General features: G+C 38.9%; 1 pseudogene across 1 annotated transcript; it reads left to right on the top strand.

Moving 5' to 3' along the window:
- The first annotated feature begins 1764 nt into the window (after positions 1–1764).
- LOC308241348 (large ribosomal subunit protein eL34-like) lies at positions 1765–2160 on the top strand (annotated as a pseudogene). Its single transcript has one exon. The product of its transcript is annotated as a large ribosomal subunit protein eL34-like (transcript).
- The last annotated feature ends 23998 nt before the right edge of the window (positions 2161–26158 follow it).

The following is a 26158-nucleotide window of genomic DNA, read 5'->3' as shown; positions in this document are numbered from 1 at the left end:
GCTAAATTAGCACCTCCTTGGAGATCCAAGAGCCAGTGTTCCCAGTGGTCAGAGGGGGACCATCCAGATTACAACTCCTCAGATCCATAAGGGATACACTCAGGGGGCAGACTCAGTGAGCACCAAAGCCCCACTGAAGCAAGTCTAGCCCCATAAGGGTGTCTCCAGCACAGAAGTTCTCCCATCATAGACACAGCTGATCCTCACAGCCAATTGGCCTGGAGGTCAATTCCTCCCAGTGATACCAACAACAATCAAGGCCTAACTACAACAAGGCTGTGCACACAGCCCACAAAGGGTGTCCACCTCTGGGTACACTGGGGAGGCTGAGCCACTGGGCCCCATAGGACACCTAGCACACAAAGCCACTCTATCAACACAGGGAAGCAGCCAAAAGGTGGAGACAAAGAAACAGATCACAAATGACAGAAATGGAGGAAAGCAAACTACTGGATATAGAGTTCAAAACCACAGTTATAAGGTTTTTCAAGAATTTTCTAGAAAAGGCCAATAAATTTAGCAAGACCCTCGAGGATATGAAAAAGGACCAACTAGAAATTAAGCATACACTGACTGAAATAAAAAATAATATACAGAGCTCTAACAGCAGACTAGAGGATCGCAAGAATCAAGTCAAAGATTTGAAACACAAAGAAGCAAAAAACACCCAACCGGAAAAGCAACAAGAAAAAGAATCCAAAAATATGAAGATAGTGTAATGAGCCTCTGGAACAACTTAAAATGTACCAACATCTGAATCATGGGGGTGCCAGAAGAAGAGAGAGAGCAAGATATTGAAAACCTATTTTAAGAAATAATGACAGAAAACTTCCCCTACCTGGTGAAAGAAATAGACTTACAAGTCCAGGAAGCACAGAAAACCCCAAACAAAAGGAATCCAAAGAGGACCACACCAAGACACATCATAATTAAAATGCCAAGAGCAAAAGACAAAGAGAGAATATTAAAAGCAGCAAGAGAAAAACAGTTAGTTACCTACAAGGGAGCACCCATACGACTGTCAGCTGATTGCACAACAGAAACTATGCAGGCCAGACGAGAGTGGCAAGAAATATTCAAAGTGATGAATAGCAAGAACCTACAACCAAGATTATTCTACCCAGCAAAGCTATCATTCGGAATTGAAGGGCAGATAAAGAGCTTCACAGATAAGAAAAAGCTAAAGTAGTTCATCACCACCAAACCAGGATTATATGAAATTCTGAAAGGTATTCTTTAAGAAGAGGAAGAGGAAGAAAAAGGTAAAGATAAAAATTATGAACAACAAATACATATCTATCAACAAGTGAATCTAAAAATCAAGTGAATAAAAAATCTGATGAACAGAATAAACTGGTGAATATAATAGAATCAGGGGCATAGAAAGGGAGTGGACTGACAATTCTCGGGGGGAAAGGGGTGTGGGGGTGTGGGAAGAGACTGGACAAAAATCATACACCTATGGATGAGTACAGTGGTGGAGGGGTAAGGGCAGAGGGTGGGGTGGGAACCAGGTGGAGAGAAGCTATGGGGGAAAAAAGAGGAACAACTGTAATAATCTGAACAATAAAGATTTATCCAAAAAAACTGTATTAGAAAAAAAATGAAGTCTCAACAGGTCTTCTTCCTGCTTTAATACACACACACACACACACACACACACACACACACACACACACACTGGTATATATTGGTATATTTCACATATAAGTTGCAGGAGCTGGGATCTCTCAGACAGTCTTTTGAGCCAGTGTGGGAGCATTCAGAATGGTCCAGCATTTAACATACCATAGGAGGCTGTCCTACAATACAGCTTTTAACAAAACTAGGCTGTTCTGAACCCCTGGTAATAGAATTGTTTACCTTTACACCAAGAAGGTTGAGAAAGCACCAAATCTGCATCTGGCGTGTGCCCCGGCTGGCTTAGTGGAGCCTGTACTGTGAGACCTAAAGTTCTAATGAGTTTGTTTAAAACGAGAAAACATGTCAGCAGGGCCTGTGGTGGATCCATGTGTGTTAAATGTGTTCGTGAGAGGATCAAGCGTACTCCCCTTACTGAGGAGCAGAAAATCATTGTGAAAGTGTTGAAGGCACAAACACAGTCAGAAAGCTAAATACAAACAAAAAAGGAAACTTGTTTTGAGTAATAAAAACAAATAAAAGACTTGCTCTGTTATTTCTCTTGTAAAATAAAGCCTCTTAGAATAAATTGTTATTGAGGATACAAACATTTAACATAACATTCGTTATGTTATTAAATTATTCCTAACAAAGTGGCAGGGAGCGAACTTTCTCCTGAAAATGAGAAGCACACTAGGTGTGTTTTCTTTCTCTACTTTCCATTTCATAAATGATTTTATTTTTTTCTGGGAAGTCAAATGTTAAATTTTATGTTTAGCTGATCTTATATCAAGAATTTAAAAAATGCATTTTCTTCAAAAGACTTGCATTTTTGAAAAGGAATTATTCTTAACTATTCATTAAGAAGTATGCTTTAAAAATTGCTGCAGAAATTGAGAAAAAAACCTATTTGACCTTTTTTCTTTGACTTTATAATGAAACTGCATATTGACTGTATAATGAAGCTACAAACTCTGATATTTGCCAAGAGATAATATAAGGATGGATCTTTTACATCCTTGAATATATAAAAACTATTCGAAATATTTCCTATCCAAAAACCTTCTCCTGACCATCTCACACTGGTTCTTGTCTAATTTCTTTGCTGCCTGCATTAGCAAACCTCTTTGAAATAGTTGTGGATACTTTCTGTCTTCTCATTCTCAACAGAACCCACTCCAATCTTTCTCCATCCTTCTGCACCTGTTTTTTATCCACATGCTCCCTATTGCTAAGCCCAGTGGTCAGTTCCCAGCCCTATCTGACTGATGGAGCAGCAGCATTTGACATCATTGGTTACCCCTTTCTCTTTGAAACTGTGTCTGCACTTGGTCACGAGAATATCATATTCTTTTTGTTTTCATTAAATTGCCGAGTCTATTTTTTTTTCTTCTAGATCCCAGTTGGCTTTGTGACCTCAAATATTGAAGTATCTCAGGTGTAGTCTTTAGATCTTTTCTCTGTCTATATTCACTTACTTGAGTTATCTCATCTTGACCCAGAGATTGACTCTCAAAAAGTTATTTACCCTTCCCTTAAACCACATATTTCAAAATATCAGACAATCCGGTCAGCTCTATTTTCAAAATATATCCTAATGAGTTATCAATGAAATATTTTTTAGTCCAAGTAACTATCATGTTTCACTTGACTTATTGCAATAGGTTTCTAATGTGTCTCACAGCTTCCCCTCTTGCTCTGTGATCATGCTTTACCCTTGTCCCAATAATGACTTATAATTTCACTCAGAATGAAAGCTCAGGTACTTACCGTGGCAACTAATGTCATCTATGAAATGGCCTTTACCTGTTTTTCTATCTGTGTCTCTTATCGATCTTGACCTCACTCTCCTTCAGTCAGCCTTGTGGCCTCCTCAATCATGCTAAGTCCCCTAGGGCTTTGGCAAATTATGCTGCTTCTGTCTGAAGCACTTTCATCAAAAACCTCATAGTTCAACTTTCTCACTTCATTCAACTTTTCCATACAATGTTACCTAATCCAAGAGTCCTTCCCTGAACCTCCATCAAACATAGGAGACCTGCCAGCCTTTTATATACTTTCCATCCTCTGACCCACCTTTGTTTTCCTTGGAGCACATATCAATCTTATTATATCCATTGATTCAGATTGTTAATCATTGACTTTCTCCAGTACAATGTAGACTCCCTAATGGCAGGGACTTTGCCTTTTTTTGCAGTTACAGCTTAAGTGTTGGAAGAGTGTCTGACCTATAGGAGGTGCTCAATAATTTTTTTTTCAGTGAATAAATGCAAGAAATAGTAAGTGGCTTTTAGTTTATTAGCACTAAATTGTTTGCTTTTCTTGTTTATAATCTATAAAATGCCGGTTGTGGCTACATGATGAATCGACTTCATGACTCTTCACCCTGAGAATTCTATGCTCTTTTGCTGAGCTCATGCTGGGTAACGGAGGGTCATTTTAAGTGCTCTTTTGTCAGAAGAGTCTCTTCCTACTTAAAGTTCTAGTGGAAAATGGACCACCACTGCTGAGATAGACAGTTACTCTTCAATTTCCTCCACAACACCCAGGATGTCTCCCCTGTCCCAACAGTCGTAGATCAGGGAGTGAGCAGCACTAGTGTCCTTTGGTCATTTCTTCACAAAAGCAGAATTTATTCTCAACTCCTCTAATTATCTTTTGGAGCCTAGTTAGGTAGAATCAATATTTTGTTATTTGATGGGGGGGATACAGGGGAAGGGTGTTTAAACTGCCCTAAAACCATGATATATTAGAAGTGTTTTCTCTGTGGCAAAATTGTCTAAATCTGACATTAGAATAAGTATTTTTATTGGATATTTAAAATCACTTGCAGCCAAAATAAAATGTCAACCAAAGGCATATATTTAACTGCTACAGATTCAAGATTTCATAGGATTTTTGTGATGTATATCTCTTCAAGGTACAGTTTGACAGAAGTTAAATTAAACCTGCCATTTCAAATAAATCCTGGGGATGGAGAAATTACAGGTGATTTAAAATATTTGATAAAGATATAGTTTTCTCTAGCAGTGAATGTTACAATCAAAATAAATAAATAATGTTGAAGATAGTTTGAGATAAGAATTGCTTTCAGTAAACCCATAATGAAATAAATATTACAAGATTATTAAAATTCTCCAAATGAGCTTTATAAATTATAACACTAATGTAAAAGGTATTATTTGCCTTTAATTAATTAAAAGTATTCCAGGCTTAGTAGGTAAGCTATTTGACTTTTGTGATAGATCTTAAAATACATTATATTGTAATAGCCAAAATATCATCATATAAGGCTGTTAATTTTGAAGACTATAAAGAGTAGTTAAAAAAGAAAACCTAGAAGACAGAACGTATTGCTATAACACTACTGAAGACATTACATAAAATTACACCATTTTAAATTTAAAATAGTTATAAAATTAATGAAAAATTTAAAATAAATCTGAACATGTGGCAAATTACATTTATTTTTTATGTTTTCCCAGTCCTTAGCCAAATCCATACATACTTTTAGCAGACATAATCATAAGGTAAATGCAATTTTATATCTATAAATTTCACTTAAAATCATATTTTTTTGCATACTTGCTATATAATCTCTATGGATATCATTTTTAATGAACACTTAATATTCCATTCAGTACATTGCTATAATTTGCCTAACCACTTTTGTCATGCTAGACTCAGTCACATTCTGTTTGCTTCCTGAGAAGGCATTTATAATATTTAGTATAATAAAGAACTCCCTATGTGGTATGATTGGAGTAATGCTGAAAAAGATTTCTCATTTCAAAATTTCCATGTAAAGTTATTCATCATTATAGGTTGGCCTGAATTAGTTAGCATATTAGTTCTAGCTGAAACATGAGAAATGCATTTTGAATGGAGAAGACATGAGCATGGTGCTGGAACCTCACTCACCCTGGGAGACCAGGTCTGGCAGGTTGACACTGAGAATAGGCTCTTGCCTGAGAATGGATACCCTAAAGGGTCAGAGGAGCCATCTCATCTGCAGTACAAAATTTATTATTGGGCTGAGGTATAAAAATTGTAGAATTTGTATAGATTTTGAATCTCTACAGACATAGAAAGAAATTTTACCTAAAAATAAACAACTACAAATAATTTTTCTTTCTGTCATTGGGTTGGAGGATTCACCTATATCCACTATGGGTAGAAAAATAATAAATTTACTTGACCAAAAATTAATACAGCTTTGGAGCATGACTATGATAACAAAGGTTCAAATCAGTAAAGTCAGAGGTGCCCTTGTCAGTTCTGTTGTTTGTCATTAATTCCTGGGAAAAAAATACCAATTACAGGCAAGATTTCAAAAAATAGTCAGTATTTTTCAGATTCTTTTACTGTCCAAATGACCAAGATATCATGGGAACAAGGGTTCCTCTGAATTTGAAGGCAATATATAAAAAGCAATAAAAAATTTCCCCCCATTAATGGTCCATTAGCATTGTAATTCATTTTTTAATTACTTTTTTTATTTTACCATTTTTAATTTCTAATTACAGTTGACATAAATTAGTGTCAGGTGTATACCCCAGGGATTAGACATTATATACTAATAACTTATTAAGTGATTGTCCTGATAAATCTCCCAACCATCTGACACCATACATAGTAATTAGGATACTAGAGGCCCGGTGCATGAAATTTGTGCATGGGGTGGGGGTCCCCTCAGCCCAGCCTGCACTCTCTTCAATCCAGGACTCCTCAGGGGATGTCTGACTGCTGGTTTAGGCCTGATCCAGGGGATCTGGCCTAAACCGGCAGTCAGATATCCCTCTCACAATCCTGGACTGCTGGCTCCTAATCGCTCACCTGCCTGCCTGCCTGGTCGCCCCTAACTGTCCTTTGCTGCTGGCCAGGTTGCCCCAACTGCCCCCTCCCTGCTGGCCTGGTCACCCCTTACTGGCCCACCCTGCTGTCCTGGTTGCCCCCAACTGCCCCCCTCTGCTGGCCTGGTCACCCTTAAGTTCCCCCCTGCCACCGGCCTGGTCACCTCTTACTGGCCCCCCTGCTGGCCTGGTTGCCTCCAACTGCCCCCCCCCCCCCCACTGGCCTGGTCAGCCTTCATGGCCCCCTGCTGGCCTGGTTGCCCCACGTAGCCTGCTGTTCAGTCATTTGGTCGTCCCTCACTAACACCCCTGTCGGCCTGGTTGCCCCACGCAGCCTGCTTGTTCAGTCATTTGGTCATCCCTCACTAACCCCCCTGCCGGCCTGGTCACCCCATGCAGCCTGCTTGTTCAGTTGTTTGGTTGTCCCTCACTAACCCCCCCTGCAGGCCTGGTCATAGGCAGCCATCTTGTGAGGGCTTGAGGGTTAATTTGCATATTACCTCTTTATTATATAGGATTATTGACTATATTCCCTATGCATCCCCATGACTATTCTATAACAACCAACTTGTGGCAAACAGTGAGAGCCAGGTTGATGAAGTCTCAGATATGGCACCTGCCTGCTGGCTCAGTGGCAGGGGAGGGCTCAGCAAAGGAACAATGGCCCTGCCAGCACTTCAGTCTGAGAGAAAGCTTCCCCTCCACCACTCACTCTGATGCTGGACAATTCAGTTTCTCCCCTTATGCCTCTGGAGCCTTTCAAGCTGCTGCCTCCATGGTGAAGCTCAGAGAGAGTTTATCCTAGTTAGTCTGTGTGCTGGCCCTTTAAGAGGCACTACATGGGACTCCAGCAGCCTCTGATTTTCTGTCTCAATCCCTGATAGTTTTTACAATCATAAGTTATGGGGAATTCTCTTCCTGGCATTGGTACCCTGGGCTGGGAGACCTGGTACAGGGCTTGGACCCTTTGCTCCTTAGGGGTAGACCTCTGCAGTGGAGATATCCATCCTGATTTTTGTCCACCACGTGAGGTTGTGGAACCAGTGGGTTCCATGTCTCCATCCCTCCTACCAGTATCCATGAGGCTTCTTCTTTAATTTTCTAGTTGTAAGATTTTCATTCAGCTTGATTTCAGACAGTTATGAATGATGGTTGTTCTGCAGTTTAGTTGCAATTTTGATGTGGTTTTAGGAGTAGGTGAGTAGTGTGTTTACCTATACTGCTATCTTGACCAGAAATCAGCACTGTAATTTAAAACTAATTTTTGTTCACTAAGTTGAGCTATGGCCATTCATTATCAAATGATAATACTCAACTTTTAGAATTGAATTGGAGCAATGAATTAAGTTGTAAATTACAAAAGTTATAAATTATATGTATAATTGTAGCAATAATTATATTCATTTATTCAAAAATATTTCTTGAGTTTTTGTATGTGGCAGGTCCTATAATGGTATAGTAAAAGAAGTCCTTACTCTCTCTCATGGAGCTTATATTCTAGTGAAGTGAGATAGACACTAAACAAGCAAACAAATATATATACATGTTTCAAATTTTGGTATGCATACTGAAAAAAAGTGAATGCAAAGTACAATATACAGATGATGCATTATAGAGTTGTACACCTTAAACCTATATAATTTTATTAACCAATGACACCCTAATACATTTAATAAAAATTTAAAAAAGGAATAACAACTACTCAGGTGTTAAGAAGAAAATATTCAGGGTATTGTCCAAGGAAAACAATGAAGCAGGTATGTTAGAGTGAAGAATGCCAGGAGTGGCATAAGATGAGTCAAGAAGTTCTCTGGGGACAAGAGACCAGGGGATCTAAGATGGAGGCTGACGGGATGGCAGGCTGCAAGATAGTGTGTGAGTGAGAGAGCAAAATGAGAGTGTGTGGACATGTGGGGAGTGTCTGTATTTGTGAGTGAGGGACAGCTATATTCCACAGAACTGTTGGAGACTGGCAAACCAGGCTCCCCTGGCAGGGCAGCCTCTACTACTGCTGAAATCTTTTCTGGATTGGCTGGCTCTGCCACAGAGACTGCACGATCTTGAAGGGGAGAGTGGCTGTGATCAGAAGCCCAGCCTTACCTTCAACCGGGGAGACCTCAGAAACCTCCCAAGACCCTACAACCACATCACCCAGGGACCAGCTGCCTCAGCTGTGAACCCACGAACATGGAGACTTCAGACTCCCCAGCCGCGGGCACCTAAAAGATTGTCCAGGGGGAGACAAAGCTGCGCCGAATACGTGGATGGGCCCTGTGCCTTCTCACAGAGCAGATACAAGTAACAGCAGAATTGAACAACATCCACCCCTGGCGAATTAAACACAGCTGGCGAGGCAATCTGTGGATGGAAAGTTCAGAGATTGCCTAGAGACAGTCAATGCAGTAGAGAGAGAGAGAGACTTACATAACCAGACATCCTGAGAAGAGCAAACATAGGGAGACAAAGAAACAGCCACATATGAAAGAAAAGGAATAAACACTGAAAAAGAAGGTAAACTAAATGGAGGCAAGCAACCTGTCAGAGAAAGAATTCAGAGCGATGGTCATAAGGATGCTGAAAAGGATGGAAGACAAATTCAACAATATGTGTAAGAACCAAGAGAAAATGAAGAACCAAGAAGAAATGAAAAATGACATTGCTGCAATAAAGAAGACAATAGAAAGCACCAACAGTATACTAGAAGAAGAGGAGGACCACATCAATGAGGTAGAAGACAAAGTAGGAAAAAATATACAAGCAGAGCATCAACTGGAAAAAAACTTAAACAACAAGAGAGCCTAATGAAACAACACCCACATAATAGGGATACCTGAAGGAGAGGAAACTGAGCAAGGAATAGAAAACCTCTTTGAAGAAATAATGACAGAAAACTTCCCTAATACTGTGAAGAAGAAAAAACTCACACAAGTCCAAGAAGCTCACAGAGTCCCAAACAAGATGAATCAAAAAAGACCGACACCAAGACACATTATAATTAAATTGGCAAACACCAACGACAAAGTAAGAATCTTAAAGGCTGCCAGAGAGACACAGAAAGTTATCTACAAGGAATCTCCCATCAGCCTATTGACTGATTTCTCCATAGAAACACATCAGGCCAGAAGGGAATGGAATGAAATATACAAAGTCATGCAAAGCAAGGGTCTGAATCCAAGAATACTGTACCCAGCAGGGATATCAATCAAAATTGAGGGTGAAATCAGGAGCTCCACAGACAAAAAAGGAGTTTATTACCACCAAACTAGCACTGCAAGAAATGCTAAAGTGACTGCTGCAAAAAGAAGAAATAGGAAGGGAAGAAGGAACATATGCATAAAGAATAAAAATGGCAACAAACAAGTACCTATCAATAATAACTTTAAATGTAAATGGATTAAATGCCCCAATAAAAGACATAGGGTAGCTTAGTGGATAAGAAAACATGACCCATGTATCTGCTATCTACAGGAGACCCATCTCAGAACAAAGGACTCACACAGACTGATGGTGAAGGGATGGAAAAGGTTTTCCAGGCCAATGGAAATGAAAAAAAAGCTGGGGTAGCAATACTTATATCTGACAAATTAGACCTCAAAGTGAAGGCCATAACAAGAGATGAGGAAAGTTACTTCATAATACTAAAGGTTGCAATTCAACTAGAAAATATAACTCTGGTAAACACATATGCACTCAATACAGGAGCACCCAAATACATACAAAAACTTCTGGAGGATATCAAAGGAGAGACTGACAGAATAACAATTATAGTAGGGAACTTTAATATTCCATTAACACCACTGTATAAATCCTCTAAACAAAAAATCAGCAAAGAAACATCTATCCTAAATGACTCACTGAATCAGATGGAATTAATTGACATCTTCAGAATATTTCACCCCAAAGCCACAGAATATACGTTCTTCTGAAGTGCACATGGGTCATTTTCAAAGACAGACCACATATTGGGACACAGGCAAATTCTCTTCAAATTCAAGAAGATAGAAATCAAGCATCTTCTCAGATCACAATGACATAAAATTAGAAATCAACTACAATAAAAACAATGAAAAAATCAAACACCTGGAGGCTAAATAGCATGCTATTAAACAATGACTGGGTTACCAGAGAGATCAAGGAAGAAATAAAAAAAATCATGGCAACAAATGACAATGAAAACACAACAATCCAAAATCTATGGGACACAGAGAAAGCAGTCTTGAGAGGGAAGCTCATAACTCTACAGGCCTACCTCAAAAAATAAGAAACAATGATAATAAATTATCTAACCCTACAACTCAAACAATTAGAAAGAGAACAACAAGAAAAGCCCAGTGTAAGCAGAAGGAAGGAAATAATAAAGATCAGAGCAGAAATACATGACATAGAGACCAACAAAACAAAACAAAACAAAACAAAACAAAACCCCCCAAAAAACATATAAAAGATCAACAAAACCAAGAACTGGTTCTTTGAAAGGATAAACAAGATTGATGAACCTCTAGCCAGGCTCACCCTGAAGCAAAGAGAGGGGACACAAATAAACAAAATCAGAAATGAAAGAGGTGAAGTAACAACCGATCCCACAGAAATACAAACAATTAAAAAAAAATACGATGAACAACTCTATTCCAATAAAATTGACAATCTAGATGAAATGGACATATTCTTAGAAAAATACAAGCTCCCAAAACTCAATCAGGAAGAATAAAAAAACCTGAATAGGCTGATAACTACCAAAGAAATTGAAGAAGTGATCAAAAATTTCCCAGGAAACAAAGCCCTGGTCCGAACGGCTTTACAGGGAGTTCTACCAAGCATTCAAAGAACTAAAACCTATCCTCCTCAGACTATTCTGAACAATTTAAGAGGAAGACACACTTCCAAGCTCTTTCTTTTTTTAAAAAAATTTATTTTATTGTTTAAAGTATTACACATAGTAGTACATATATCTCCTTTTTTTCCCCCATTGACCTTCCCCCATCCTCCCTTACCCCCTGTCGCATGGCCTCATCCCACCGCCCCCCCACCGCCCCCAGTGTCTTGTGTCCATTGGTTGTGCTTATGTGCATGCATACAAGTCCTTCGGTTGATCTCTTCCTCCCCCTCCGCAACACTCCCCAGCCTTCCTGCTATAATTTGACAGTCTGTTCCATGCTTTACTGCCTCTGTGTCTATCTTTTTGTTCATCAGGTTATAATGTTTTTTTTTTTTTCATAAATGAGTGAGATCATGTGGTATTTTTCTTTCATTGCCTGGCTTATTTCACTTAGCATAATGCTCTCCAGATCCATCCATGCTGCTGCAAATGGTAAGAATTCCTTCTTTTTTAAAGCACCATAGTATTACATTGTGTAGATGTACCACAGTTTTCTGATCCACTCATCTGCTGATGGGCATTTAGGCTGTTTCCAAATCTTAGCTATGGTGAATTGTGCTGCTATGAACATAGGGGTGCATATATCCTTTCTGATTGGTGTTTCTAGTTTCTTGGGATATATTCCTAGAAGTGGGATTACTGGGTTAAATGGAAGTTCCATTTTTAGTTTTTTGAGGAAACTCCATACCGATCTCCACAGTGGCTGCACCAGTCTGCATTCCCACCAGCAGTACACGAGGGTTCCTTTTTCTCCACATCCTCGCCAGCACTTGTTTATTGATTTGTTGATGATTGCCATTCTGATAGGTGTGAGATTTGTTGATGATTGCCATTCTGATAGGTGTTAGATTGTTTTGACTTGAATCTCTTGGATGATTAGTGACTTTGAGCATGTTTTCATATGTCTCTTGGCCTTCCTTCTGTCTTCTTTTGAAAAGTATCTATTTAGGTCCGTTGCCCATTTTTTTATTAGGTCATTTATCTTCCTTTTATAAAGTTGTATGAGTTCCCTGTAAATGTTAGAGATTAAACCTTTATCAGTGATATCATTTGCAAATATGTTCTCCCATACAGTGGGCTTTCTTGTTGTTTTGTTGATGGTTTCTTTTGCTGTGCAAAGCTTTTTATTTTGATTGTTCCATTTGTTTATTTTCTCTTCTTTAGTTTCCATTGCCATAGGAGCTGTATCAGTGAAGAAATTGCTTCAGCCTATGTCTGAGATTTCGCTGCCTGTGGATTCCCCTAGTATTTTTATGGTTTCCTGTCTTATGTTTAAGTCCTTTATCCATTTTGAGTTTACTTTTGTGTATGGTGTAAGTTGATGGTCTAGTTTCATTTTTTTGCATGTATGTGTCCAAGTTTCCCAACAACATTTATTGAAGAGACTATCTTGAGTCCATTGTATGATCATGCCTTCTTTGTCAAATATTAATTGAGCATAGTGGTTTGGGTCGATATCTGGGTTCTCTATTCTATTCCATTTGTCTATATGCCGGTTCTTGTGCCAGTACCTGGCTGTTTTGAGAAAAGTGGCTTTGTAATACAGCTTGATATCTGGTATTGAGATCCCACCTACTTTGTTCTTCTTTCTCAGGATTGCTGTGGCTATTCGGGGTCTCTTTACATTCCAGATGAATTTTTGGAAGGTTCGTTCTAGATCTGTGAAATATGCCTTTGGTATTTTAATGGGGAGTGCATTGAATCTATAGATTGCTTTGGGTAGTATGGACATTTTGATGATGTTGATTCTACCAATCCATGAACATGGTATGTTCTTCCATCTGCTTATGTCTTCCTCTAACTCTTTTTCCAGTGTCCTGTAGTTTTCTGCCAATAGGTCTTTTACCTCCTTAGTTAAGTTTATTCCTAGGTATCTTAATTTTTTTGGTGCGATGGTAAATGGGATTGCTTTTTTAGTCTCTCTTTCTGTACATTCACTATTGGTGTATAGAAATGCCATAGATTTCTTGGTGTTAATTTTGTATCCTGCTATATTGCCGAATTCATTTATTAAGTCTATTAGTTTTTTGATGGAGTCTTTCAGGTTTTTTATGCACAATATCATGTCATCTGCAAATAAGGACAGCTTTACTTCTTCTTTTCCAATTTGGATGCCTTTTATTTCTTCTTCTTGTCTAATTGCAATGGCTAATACGTCCAGTACTATGTCAAACGTGAGTGGTGAGAGTGGGCATCCCTGTCTTGTTGCTGTTCTTAGGGGAAATGGTTTTAGTTTTTGCCCATTGAGTTTGATGTTGGCTTGGGTTTATCATATATAGCTTTTATTATGTGAGGTATGATTCTTCTATTCCCACCTTGTTGAGAGTTTTTATCAAGAAAGGGTGTTGGATTTTGTCAAATGCTTTTTTTGCATCAATTGATATGACTATGTGATTTTTATCGCTCAATTTGTTTATGTGATGTATCACGTTTATTGATTTGTGGATATTGTACCACCCTTGCATCCCTGGGATAAATTCTACTGGGTGATGGTGTATGTATGATCTTTCTGATGTAGTGCTGGATCCAATTTGCTAGAATTTTGTTGAGGATTTTGGCATCTATGTTCATGATGGATAATGGCCTGTACTTCTTTTTCATTGTGTTGTCTTTATCTGGTTTTGGTATTAGGGTGATGCTGGCTTCATAGAAGGAGCTTGGAAGTGTTCCTTTCTCTTGAATTTTTTGGGATAGTCTGAGGAGGATAGGTTTTAGTTCTTCCTTGAATGTTTGGTAAAACTCCCCTGTGAAACTGTTTGGCCCTGGGCTTTTGTTTGCTGGAAGCTTTTTGATGACTACTTCAATTTTTTCCATAGTTATTGGCCTATTGAGATGTTTAGATTCCTGATTGAGTATTGGAAGGTTGTATTTTTCTAGGAATATGTCCATTTCCTCCAGGTTGTCCAGTTTGTTGGAATAGAGTTCTTCATAGTATTTTTTAACAATGCTTTGTACTTCGGTGGGGTCTGTTGTTATTTCTCCTCTTTCATTTCCGATTTTGTTTATTTGGGTCCTCTCCCTTTGCTTCTTGGTGAGCCTGGCTAGAGGTTCATCAGTCTTGTTTATCCTTTCAAAGAACCACCTCTTGGTTTTGTTGATCTTTTGTATTGTTTTTTTTTTTGTTCTCTATGTCATTTATTTCTGCTTTGATCTTTATTATCTCCTTCCTTCTGCTTACACTGGGCTTTTCTTGTTGCTCTCTTTCTAACTCTTTGAGTTGTAGGGTTAGGTAATTTATTACCATTGTTTCTTGTTTTTTGTAATAGGCTTGTAGAGCTATGAACTTCCCTCTCAAGACTGCTTTCTCTGTGTCCCATTGATTTTGTATTGTTGTTTTTTCATTGTCATTTGTTGCCATGATGCTTTTTATTTCTTCTTTGATCTCTCTGGTAACCCAGTCATTGTTTAATAACATGCTATTTAGTCTCCATGTGTTTGATTTTTTGGATTGTTTTTATTTTAGTTGATATCCAGTTTTATGCCATTTTGATCTGAGAAGATGCTTGATATGATTTATATCTTCTTGAATTTTAATAGACTTTGCCTGTGACCCAATATATGGTCTATCTTTGAAAATGACCCATGTGAACTTGAGAACAATGTATATTCTGTGGCTTTGGAGTGAAATATTCTGAAGATATCAATTAATTTCATCTGATCTAGTGAGTCATTTAGGATAGATGTTTCTTTGCTGATTTTTTGTTTAGAGGATTATTCCAATGGTGATAGTGGGGTATTAAGGTCCCCTACTATGATTGTATTGCTGTCAATCTCTCCCTTGATATCCTCCAGAAGTTTTTTTTATGTATTTGGGTGCTTGTGTATTGGGTGTGTATATGTTTACCAGAGTTATTTCTTCTTGTTTTATTGCTCTCTTTAGTATTATGTAGTGGCCTTCCTTATCTCTTGTTATGGCCTTTACTTTGAGGTCTATTTTATCAGAGATAAGAATCGCAACCCCAGCTTTTTTACATTTCCATTTGCCGGAAAAGCCTTTTTCCATCCCTTCACCTTCAGTCTGTGTGCAACTTTTTTTCTGAGTTGGGTTTCCTGTAGATATCAGATATATGGGTCATGTTTTCTTATGCAATCAGTTACCCTATGCCTTTTGATTGGGGCATTTAATCTATTTACATTTAAAGTTATTATTGATAGTTACTTGTTTGTCGCCATTTTTATTCTTTACCCTGTGTTCCTTCTTTGCTTCCTATTTCTTTTTACAGCAGACCCTTTAGCATTTCTTGCATTGCTGGTTTGGTGGTAATAAACTCCCTTAGTCCTTTCTTGTCTGTGAAGCTCCTGATTTCACCCTCAATTTTGATTGATAGCCTTGCTGGGTATAGTATTCTTGGATTCAGACCCTTGCTTTGCATGACTTTGTATATTTTATTCCATTCCCTTCTGGCCTGATGTGTTTCTGTTAAGAAATCAGTCGCTAGTCTGATGGGGGATCCTTTGTAGGTAACTTTCTGTCTCTTTCTGGCCGCTTTTAATATTCTTACTTTGTCGTTGGTGTTTGCCAATTTTGTTATAATGTGCCTTGGCATTGGTCTTTTGGGGTTCATTTTGTTTGGCACTCTGTGAGCTTCTTGGTATTGTGTGAATTTTTTCTTCCCTATATCAGGGAAGTTTTCTGTCATTATTTCTTCAAACAGGTTTTCTATTCCTTGCTCAGTTTCCTCTTCTTCTGGGAACCCTATTATGTTGATGTTGTTTTGTTTCTTATTGTCCCAAAATTCTCTTAGGCTCTACTCCTGCTTTTTAAGTTTTTTTCCTAGAAGCTGCTCTGTTTGGGTATTTTTTTCCTACCCTGTCTTCTATCTCATTGATGTGGTCCTCTGCTTCTTCTAGTCTACTGTTGATGCTTTCTATTGAGTTATTTATAGCAGCAATGTCGTTTTACATTTCTTCTTGGTTCTTCTTCATTTCCTCTTGGTTCTTACACCTATTGTAGAATCTATCTTCCATTCTTTTCATCCACCTTATGACCATTTCTATGTATACTTTCTCTGACAGGTTGCTTGCCTCCATTTCGTTTACTTCCTTTTCTAGTGATGCCTGCTTTTCTTTCTTATGTGGCTGTTTCTTTGTCTCCCCATGATCTCACTTCTCTGGGTGTCTGGTTATGTAGTTCTCTCTCTCCTGTGTTGATTAAAGGCACAAAATACAACACAACAAGGCATAATGCACAAGGCACTGAACACAAATGTATTCATGATACTAGTAACCCCAAATAAAGGTGACCACCAGAGAAAAGAGAATTAGGGCATAAGAAAGAAAGAAGAGGAAAAAAAATAGAGAAAAAAAATGAGTGCAAAAATGAAATTGGGAAAAGAAAAAAAAGTAAGAGGGAAAAGAAAGAGAATAAAAAGGAGAGGGGAAAGAACTATTTATATGGGGAGAAAACTCCAATAGAACAGTCACTAATCCCAACAAATTCCAGCAACTTATACCTAGAGATGAATGCAACCTACAAACAACAACTAATATCAAGCAAGGTGAGGGAAAACAGAAGCAAAAAACAAACAAAAACAAAACAAAAAAAACAAAAAGAAAAAGCGAAACAATCTCAGAAACAATCATAAAAAAAACAATATAATCAATAATCAAGCAAACAACAACAAGAGGACAGAGAGAAAAAAAATTGGATAGTGAAGAAAGAGAAGAGAGAGGTGTGTATGGACTTATATCAGGGGATTTGAAATTAGATATATAAATAGGGTGAAATTTTAACAGGGGGTAAAAAGAAGGAATAGGGAAAATCTAAAGCAGGAATAGGGTAAGAGAAATAGGACAACAAAAGGGGAAAAGTGAGGAAGAGAGTGTTGGCATAAAGGTAAAGCTGAGATAGAGTAAAATGATGCTATAGGAAAGATGAAAGTAGAATGTACAACACTGATCCCAAAATAAAATAAAGAGAAAATAAAATTACACTTTTTTTTTAAAAAAAGGTAAAATAGTAGTAGTAATAATAATGATTAAAAATAAAAATGTAACAATTAAGAAGATAAAATCAAGTGAGGGAAAAAAAATTTAGTTTCTTAAGTAAAATATGAATAAAAATAAAAATGTTCAGTAGTGAAGGTCATACACTTCCTCCACTCTTCTGTTTGGCTTGCCTGTTTCCTAGTCAGGACAGTATTGAAGTTCCCTGCGTTCACTGCTCCTCAGTGTTGTAGGTCACAGTCCTGATTTTTAAGCAGGCAGTATGTCTTTATTTCTTATACTCCTTTATTTGTGTTTTTACAAGGGTCAATTTGTGATTCAACCCCTGGGTGGCAGTGTTTCTGGATTGACCTCCGGGTGTATAGGTCCTCTCTAGCTAGTGTTTAGATTTTGTTTTCCCTGTGGCACTTAATACTGGTTTGGGGGAATGGGCTGCCCTAGAGCTGGTTTTCTGATCGTTACTCCCCGCTCTGATCCCCAGGATCCACAAAAACAACTTTCCACTGCAGTCTCTTAGAGTGTCCCCAATTGGGTGATCCTATGTATTGGTCTTAGTAATCAAAAGCAAGGATTTAAAATGGAAAAAAAAGAGAGAGAGCAAAAAGATCCAGAGTAAGTGCACGAACTCTGGCGCTGCGGTGCAAGTCTGTGCAGTTTTTTTTCCCCCTTGGGTCTAAGCAGCTGGCACATTGTTAAAATTTTTAGGTTGCCCTTTTGTGCCCAGTTCAGCTATGGGTTACTTTTTAGAGTTCCCTTCTGTTAGCAGCTCTGCAGATCCCCTTCCACATTCATGGATAACACCAGCCCCAATGGCTGTGGACTTTTCTGGGGGGAGACTTCCCCGGATTCTCCAGTTCCCACTGTGCACATTTCTCTCACCTGCCCAGACCACACACCTCACCTTATCCCAGGCAAAATCTGACCTTTCTATGAGGAGGCACAGAGCTTCTCCAAATCTACGTGCTCATGCCACTTGGGGACCAGTGTTCCCGGGTTCGCAGCTGTTCACTGGGTGCTGTTATTGTAGATTCCCGGGATTTTCAGGCTTCCGACAACATCCACTCTCCCCTTTAAGATGGCGCAGTCTCTGTGTCAGAGCCAGTCGCTCGGGAGGGATCCCAGCAGCAGTGGAGGCTGCCTTGTCAGGCGAACCCTGTCCTGCAATCTCCCACAGTCCCCTGGAGTATAGCTGTCCCTCAACTCACAAACAAACACTCCCTGTGGGATCACACACTCTCCCTTCGTTCTCTCACTCATGTACTATCTTGCAGTCTGCCTTCCCGTTGGCAGCCATCTTCTGGTCTTCTGTTGTCCAAGGTCTTTCTATGAAGCCAACATTACCCTAATTCCAAAACCAGATAAAGACACCACACAAAAACAGAGAACTACAGGCCAATATCCTTGGTAAACATAGATGCTAAAATCCTCAACAAAATTTTGCAAATAGGAATCAGCATTACATTAAAAAGATCATACACCATGACCAAGTAGGATTTACTCCAGGGATGCAAGGATGGTACAATATCCACAAATCAATAAATGTGATATATCATATAACAAATTGAGAGACAAAATTCACATAATCGTATCAATCGATGCAGAAAAAGCATTTCAAAAAATTCAACATCCTTTCTTGATAAAAACTCTCACCAAAGTGGGAATAGAGGGATCATACCTCAACATAATAAAAGCCTTATATGACAAACCTACAGCCAATAACATACTCAAGGGGCAAAAACTAAACTCATTTCCCCTGAGAATGGGAACAGGACAGGGATGCCCACTTTTACTATTCCTGTTCGATATTGTACTGGAAGTGCTAGCCATAGTGATCAGACATGAAAGAGAAATAAAAGGCATCCAAATTGGAAAAGAAGAAGTAAAACTGTCCTTATTTGCAGATGACATGATACTATACATAGAAAACCTCAAAAACTCCATCAAAAAACTACTAGACCTAATAAATAAATTTGTCAATGTAGCAGGATACAAAATTAACACCCAGAAATCTATGGCATTTTTATACATCAATTATGAACTCACAGAAAGAGAAACAGATAAAAACAATCCCATTTACCATTGTACCAAAAAAAATCAGATACCTTGGAATAAACTAAGGAGGTAAAAGACCTTTACTCGGAAAACTACAGGACTTTGAAAAAAGAGATAGAGGAAGACATAAACAAATGGAAGAAAATACCATGTTCATGGATTGGTAGAATCAACATCATTAAAATGTCCGTACTACCTAAAATAATCTACAGATTCAATGCAATCCCCCTTAAAATACCAATGGCATACTTTTAAGATCCAGAAGAAACTCTCCAAAAATTCATCTGGAATAAAAAAAGACCCCGAATAGCCACAGCAATCCTGAGAAAGAAGAACAAAGTTGGAGGGATTGCAATAACAGATATCAAGCCACGGTTCTCAAAACTTCCTGGTACTGGCACAAGAACAGAAATATAGACCAATGGAACAGAACAGAGAACCCAGAAATTGACTCCGGCCATTATGCTCAATTAATATTTGACAAAGGAGGCAAGAGCATACAATGGAGTCAAGATAGTCTTTTCAATAAATGGTGTTGGGAAATTTGGTCAGATACATACAAAAAATGAAACTAGATCACCAACTTACACCATACACAAAAACAAACTCAAAATGGCTAAAGGATTTAAATGTAAGATGGGAAACCATAAAAATCCTACAAGACTCCATAGGCAGCAAAATAGCAGACATAATGTCGTAGCAATATCTTTACCGACACAGCTCCTAGGGCAATGGAGACTAAGGAGAAAATAAACAAATTGGACTACATAAAAATAAAAAGCTTCTGCACAGCAAAAGAAATCACTAATAAAACAACAAAAAGGCCACTGCACTGGAGAATATATTTGCCAATGATATTTCAGATAAGTGTTTAATCTCCAACATTTATAGAGAACTCATACAACTTAACAAAAGGAAGATAAACGATCCAATCAAAAAATGGGCAAGGGACCTAAATAGACACTTTTTGAAAGAGGACATACAGAAGGCTGAGAGACATATGAAAACATGCTCAAAGTCACTAATCATCCAAGAGTTGCATATCAAAACAACAATGAGATACTATCTCACACCTGTCAGAATGGCTGTCATCAACAAAAGACAAGTGCTGGTGAGGATACGGAGAGAAAGGAACCCTCGTGCACTGCTGGTGGGAATGCAGACTGGTGCAGCCACTGTGGAAGACAGTATGGAGTTTCCTCAAAAAATTAAAAATGGAACTCCCATTTGATCCAGTAATCCCATTTCTAGGACTATATCCCAAGAAAACAGAAACACCAATCAGAAAGGACATATGCACTCCTATGTTCATAGCAGCACAATTCACCATAGCTAAGATTTGGAAACAGCCTAAATGCCCATCAGCAGAAGAATGGATTAAAAAACTGTGCTACATCTACACAATGGAATACTATCCTGCAGTAAAAAGGAAAGAACTTTTACCATTTGCAACAGCATAGATGGAACTGGAGAGCATTATGCTAAGCCAGTTGGAGAAAGAGAAATATCACATGACCTCACTCATTTGTGGGATATAATGAACAACATAATTTGATGGACAAGAACAGATCCAGAGACAAATAAATGGCAGGGAAGGAGGGGTGGGGGCTAGAGAGCAACCAAAGGACTTGTATGCATGCATATTAGCATAACCAAAGGACACAGACTCTGGGGCAGTGGGGGCTTTCCTGGGGTGGGACTGGCTTGGGGGGGGTTGTCAAGCGGGGAAAAAGGAGACATATGTAAAACTTTAGACAATAAATAAATAAATAAATAAATAAATAAATAACCAAGTTCTGTGGGGGGTGGGGGGCAGATAGTGTAGGCCTTTTAAATCACTTTTACTTAGAGTGCTATAAGAATCCATTACAGGTTTTAAACTAGAGGAGGGACATGATCTGGCTTGTTTTATTTTTATTTATTTATTTATTTATTTTTTAAAATATATTCTATTGGTTTTTTACAGAGAGGAAGGGAGAGGGATAGAGAGCTAGAAACATTGATGAGAGAGAAACATCGATCAGCTGCCTCCTGCACACCTCCCACTGGGGATGTGCCCGCAACCGAGGTACATGCCCTTGACCGGAATCGAACCCAGGACCCTTCAGTCCACAGGCCGACGCTCTATCCACTGAGCCAAACCCGTTTCGGCTGATCTGGTTTGTTTTAAAGGAATAGTATAACTGTGTAGAAAATAGAAAGGCTATATGAAAAAATAAACTATATAAAAGAGAAGAGAAAAGGGGAAACAGGTTAGCAATCTCTGTATAGAGGAGAGGTAACTATAGCTTTGAGGCAGTAGAAGTGGTCAGACTTAGGATATATTTAGAAGGATGAGCTGATTGGTCTTCTGATGGATTGAATGTGTGGCATGACATTAAGGGAGAAGATAGGGATGACTAAGGCTACTGATATGAGCAGCTGGTAAGATGAGGTTGCCATTTTTTGAGATATAAGAGTGTTGGATAAGCAGTTCTTTTATTCATTTAAATTTATTTTTCAATACGATGTAAGGTAAGGGTCCAACTATATTTATTTAATTTTTTTGCATGTGGAAATCCAGTTTCCTCTGCAGCATTTATTGAAATAATTGTCTTTCTCCCACTAGATGGTCTTGGAAGCTTTGTCAATACCATTTTACCACATATATGAAGGTTTATTTCTGGGCTTTCTATTCTTTTCCATGGAAATATACATTTGTATGTATGCCAGTGCCACACTGTTTTGTTTAACCATAGCTTTGTCTTAAGTTTTGAAATCAGGAAGTGTGAGACCTCCAAATTTCTTCTTTTTCAAAATTGTCTTGCCTATTCAGGGTCCCTTGAAATTCTATATGAATTTTAAGTTGGATTTTTCTATTTCTGCAAAAAAAAAAAAAAATCATTGGGGTTCTCTTAGAGATTGCATTGATTCTGTCGATCACTTTGGGTAATATGGGTACCTTAACCATATTAAGTCTTCTGATCCATAAACAGAGGATGTCTTTCCATCTATTGGTGTCTTCTTTAACTTCTTTCAGCAACATTTTGTAATTTTCAGTGTATAGGTATTGCCTCCTTGGTTAAAGTTATTGCTTAGGAGAGGAGACAAAATGGTGGCAGAATAGATGGACGTGTCCTGAGCCTTGTCCTGGAGCAGATAGAGGGAGCAGCTGAAACGAGTGGAATCCAGCCTGAATTGGTGAAGGAGGCACAGCTGGTGAGACAGTTTGCAGCTGGGAAGGGCAGAGATCCCCCGATAAAGGTAAAGTCAAAGATCTAGGCATTAGAATCTGCTGGACCTCTGAGCCCAGGTCAGGGAGAAACTACACAGTGCCAGGCCGCGTCCCTGAGGACAGGCAAAGCGTCTGACTGGAAAAAAAAAAAAAGGGTCCACGGGACTGCAGGAGGTAGGGGATTTTAGACCTTGGAGTCTGGATTTGGGATCTGAGCTCTAAGGCAGCCCTGAAGAGCTGCCTGACCGCGCAGTGCCAGCAAGAAAGGAACTTGCAGAGACGCGGTCCCTCCTCGCGTTGGGGCCTGCGCCTTTCTCCACTGAACCTGGTTCGTAGGACCCTTAGGATACAGACGCTTACCTGTGGTTGAGGTGCAGAAGAGGGAGTGGGGTTGTGGAATCTGGGGAGAGTAGGCAGCAGATGGTCCAGGAGAGGTGGAAGCGAGTCTGGTGCTGAGTCATATCTAGGCCCCATTGCCATTTTCTCCTGAGAGATAGCCCCTCCCTCCAGTCTCCAGGCAACCAATATAGCCACACCCAGATCCCACACTGATTAACACCATGGAATCTCAATACTCCCTGAGGCCATAGGATCTGCCCTAAAGAGAAATCTTTAGAAGTTAAGCACCTCAATTACATAGCTACACTGCCAGAGCCCTTCAGAGTGCTTCAGTGTGCCTCGCTGGTAAACTTATGGCGGGTGCTCCTGTGAGCCGCCACTGGGAGTAAGCGCCTATCCACCACAGGTGCAGCAGTGAAAGCTGAGTCTGCCCACCCCATAACTACAGAACTCTGGGCATCACAGTCACACCTTTCCAGAGTGCAGGCCCCCTGAGCCACATCACCCCGACAGACAGTTCCTTGGTGCCACTGTGAGTCCCCACTGGGCACGCGTGATTTCAATTAAGGGAGCAAGACAGCAAAAATTGGGATACTCCCCTCCACGGCTGCTGACTTCTAGATACCACAGTTGTGCCTCTCAAGCTCGCAGGCCTACATCAAGAGAACCCAAATAGCTCAAGTAGGGAGCTACACTAGATTACCAAGCCCAGGAGAACTAAGAGATTACACCAGTAGCACCATCACCAAAAGAACCTGCGTAGCAAAGCAATTGGATCTACAATTAAAACATTACAGGAAAACATGGGGAGACAAAAAAGCAACTCCCAAAGGAAAGAAAAAGAGGAATCACCAGAAAGGGAGTTAAATGAAATTGAGGCTAGTAGCTTAACAGAGAAAGAATTCAGAGTAATGGTTATAAGGATGTTTAAACGGATGGATGACAAATACACACAACTCAATGACAAATACACACAACTCAATGAGAACTATAAGGAGCTGAATGAGAATGTCACCAACATGAAAAGAAACCAAGAAGAGATGAAAAATGACATAGCTGCAATAAAGAACACATTGGAAGGCTTAAACAGTAGATTAGTAGAGGCTGAGGACCGCATCAGCGAATTAGAAGACAAGGTAGGAAAAAACACACAAACACAGCAGCAACTGGAAAGAAGACTTAAAAAGCAAGAGGAGGGCCTAAGGGAGCTTTGGGACAACACAAAACGAAACAATATTAGAATAATAGGGATACCAGAAGGAGAAGAAGAGAAGCAAGGAATAGAAAACCTGTTTGAAGAAATAATGACAGAAAACTTCCCTGATATTGGCAAGAAAAAAACTATGCAAGTCCAAGAAGTACATAGAGTCCCAAACAGGCTGAACCCCAAAAGACCAACACCAAGACACATCATAATTAAATTGGCGAACACTAACGACAAAGTAAGAATCTTAAAGGCTGCCAGAGAGAGACAGAAAGTTACCTACAAGGGCTCTCCTATTAGAATATCAACTGATTTCTCAACAGAAACACACCAGGCCAGAAGGGAATGGAATGAAATATACAAAGTGATGCAAAGCAAGGGTTTGAATCCAAGAATACTATACCCAGCAAGGCTATCATTCAAAATTGAAGGTGGAATCAGGAGCTTCACAGACAAAAAAGGGCTAAGAGAGTTTATCACTACCAAGCCAGCAATGCAAGAGATGCTAAAGGGACTGCTGTAAAAAGAAGAAAGAGAAAGGCAGAAAGAAACACAAACACTAAGGAAAAATATGACAACAAACATGTACTTGTCAATAATAACATTAAACGTAAATGGATTAAATGCACCAATCAAAAGACATAGGATAGCTGAATGGATAAGAAAACATGACCCATATATTTGCTGTCTACAAGAGACCCACCTCAGAGCAAAGGATTCACACAGACTGAGAGTGAAGGGATGGAAAAACATTTTTCAGGCAAATGTAAATGAGAAAAAAGCTGGGGTTGTGATACTTATCTCTGATAAAATAGACCTCAAAGTAAAGGCCATAACAAGAGATAAGGAAGGCCACTACATAATACTGAAGGGAGCAATTCAACAAGAAGATATAACTCTGGTAAACATATATGCACCCAATACAGGAGCACCCAAATACATAAAAGAACTCCTAGAAGACATCAAGGGAGAGATCGACAACAATACAATCATAGTAGGAGACTTTAATACACCACTGACATCACTGGATAAATCCTCTAGACAAAAAATCAGCAAAGAAACAGCAATTCTAAATGACGCACTAGATCAAATGGACCTAATTGACATCTTCAGAGCATTTCACCCCAAAGCCATGGAATATACGTTCTTCTCAAGTGCACATGGGACATTTTCAAAAATAGACCACATACTGGGTCACAAGCAAAGTCTCCCCAAATTCAAGAAGATTAAAATCAAATCAAGCATTTTCTCAGACCACAATGGCATAATATTAGAAATAAACTATAATAAAAACATTCCAAAAAATTCAAACACTTGGAAGCTGAATAGCATGCTATTAAACAATGATTGGGTGATCAACGAGATCAAAGAAGAAATTAAAAACATCCTGGAGACTAATGACAATAAAAACACAACAATGCAATTGCTATGGGACACAATGAAAGCAGTCCTGAGAGGGAAGTTTATAGCTCTACAGGCCTACCTCAAAAAACAAGAAAAAATGCTAATAAATGATCTAACTCAACAACTCAAAGAATTAGAAAGAGAGCAACAAGAAAAGCCCACAGTGAGCAGAAGGAAGGACATAATAAAGATCAGAGCAGAAATGAATGACATAGAGACCAAAAAAACAATACAAAAGATCAACAAAACCAAGAGCTGGTTCTTTGAAAGGATAAACAAGATTGATGAACCTCTAGCCAGGCTCACCAAGAAGTAAAGAGAGAGGACCCAAATAAACAAAATCAGAAATGAAAGAGGAGAAATAACAACAGACCCCACCGAAATACAAAGGATTGTTAAAAAATACTATGAATAACTCTATTCCAACAAACTGGACAACCTGGAGGAAATGGACATATTCCTAGAAAAATATAACCTTCCAAAACTCAATCAAGAAGAATCTAAGCATCTCAATAGGCCGATAACTATGGAAGAAATTGAAGCAGTCATCAAAAAGCTTCCAGGAAACAAAAGCCCGGGGCCAGATGGCTTCACAAGGGAGTTTTACCAAACATTCAAGGAAGAACTAAAACCTATCCTCCTCAGACTAT

The sequence above is a fragment of the Plecotus auritus genome (assembly GCF_963455305.1).
Source record: "Plecotus auritus genome assembly, chromosome: 1".
Classification (NCBI taxonomy): domain Eukaryota; kingdom Metazoa; phylum Chordata; class Mammalia; order Chiroptera; family Vespertilionidae; genus Plecotus; species Plecotus auritus.
The sequence above is the reverse complement of the archived record's forward strand: the minus strand, read 5'-3'. Positions and strand labels throughout refer to the sequence as shown.